The sequence below is a fragment of the Chrysochloris asiatica genome, unplaced genomic scaffold (genome assembly GCF_000296735.1).
Source record: "Chrysochloris asiatica unplaced genomic scaffold, ChrAsi1.0 scaffold00341, whole genome shotgun sequence".
Taxonomy (NCBI): Eukaryota; Metazoa; Chordata; class Mammalia; order Afrosoricida; family Chrysochloridae; genus Chrysochloris; species Chrysochloris asiatica.
The window spans coordinates 101,440-102,605 of NW_006408859.1; positions in this window are offsets into that span (position 1 = coordinate 101,440).

A 1,166-nucleotide genomic window follows, 5' to 3' on the forward strand; every position below is an offset into this window, starting at 1 on the left:
ATTTGGAGGATAATTGCATGGAAAAAGTAAGGAAAGGAAATGAGAATAACTTAAAAGAAGAAAGTTTTGAGTCAAGACACCAAGGGAAGTGGTAGTTGATCCATCAAGGTATGAATCTCACTGGATCCTCTCCAGCAGTGATCAGACCAGGAAACCTTGTTACCTTAAGTGCATCTCGGTCAGTTCTGACATTGTAAGAAAAGGGCCCATAGGATATTTTGGTGTACAAAATAAGAGTCCCCAAAGAAGACTACATATAGTCCTTGAAACCTATCAGTATGTTCCCTTATATGAAAAAAAATGGACTTTGAGCATTTGACTAGAGATTTTGAGATAAGGGTATTACCCAAGATTACCTAACGGAGCACACTGTAGTCACATTAATACACAGAAGCATAAAACTCTTTGAGTTGGTGCTCTTGGAGAGATGTAACAACTGAAGATGGTCAAAGACATACAATCTTGCTGCCTTTGAAAATGGAGTAAGACCCTTTAAAGGCTGAAACTTAAAGGGAATACATGAGCAGGTATGTAAGCTTGCTGGTGATCACATTGATGTACTGGTGAATGGAAGAGGAAGAAAGTCAGCAATGAAGAAATGGGCTGAGTTCAACCACATTCCATAGACTCCCTTGACGTGAACACAAGAGAGAGAAGAGGATGGGCTAGTTGGTCCAAAGTGTAGTTAGACCTGGGGACACCTGAGTCCATGGACACAGCCATAGTCATGGAGGGCTAGAGCTAAGAGTGAAGCATCCAGCTGATATGAAGTTAGAGAAGACGCCAAAATACCCAAATTTGCAAATAGTGCCCATCTGATCTCTGTGGCTTGAAATCAGAACTCGACTAAAGGAAAATAAAAAAGAGAATAATTTTTTGATAAAGGAAATGAGGGTAAATTGCTACAATTTGATGAACTTGACCTATACTCATGATGGAGGTCATAGCTCAAAATACCAACAGAGAGGGAAGGGGTCTTCTTATCAAGTATCATACAAAGTATCTCCTCTGTACACAAGGAAGATAGGGACAGGCCACTTAGACACTGGCTACCTAAAATGAGGGGGTGATAAAGACACAAAGTAACTGGCTTACAAAGTTTCAAGAGGGAGTTAATTTTAAGAGTATGTGGGGAAAGACAGAGTCCCCACTGAATAATTTTTATC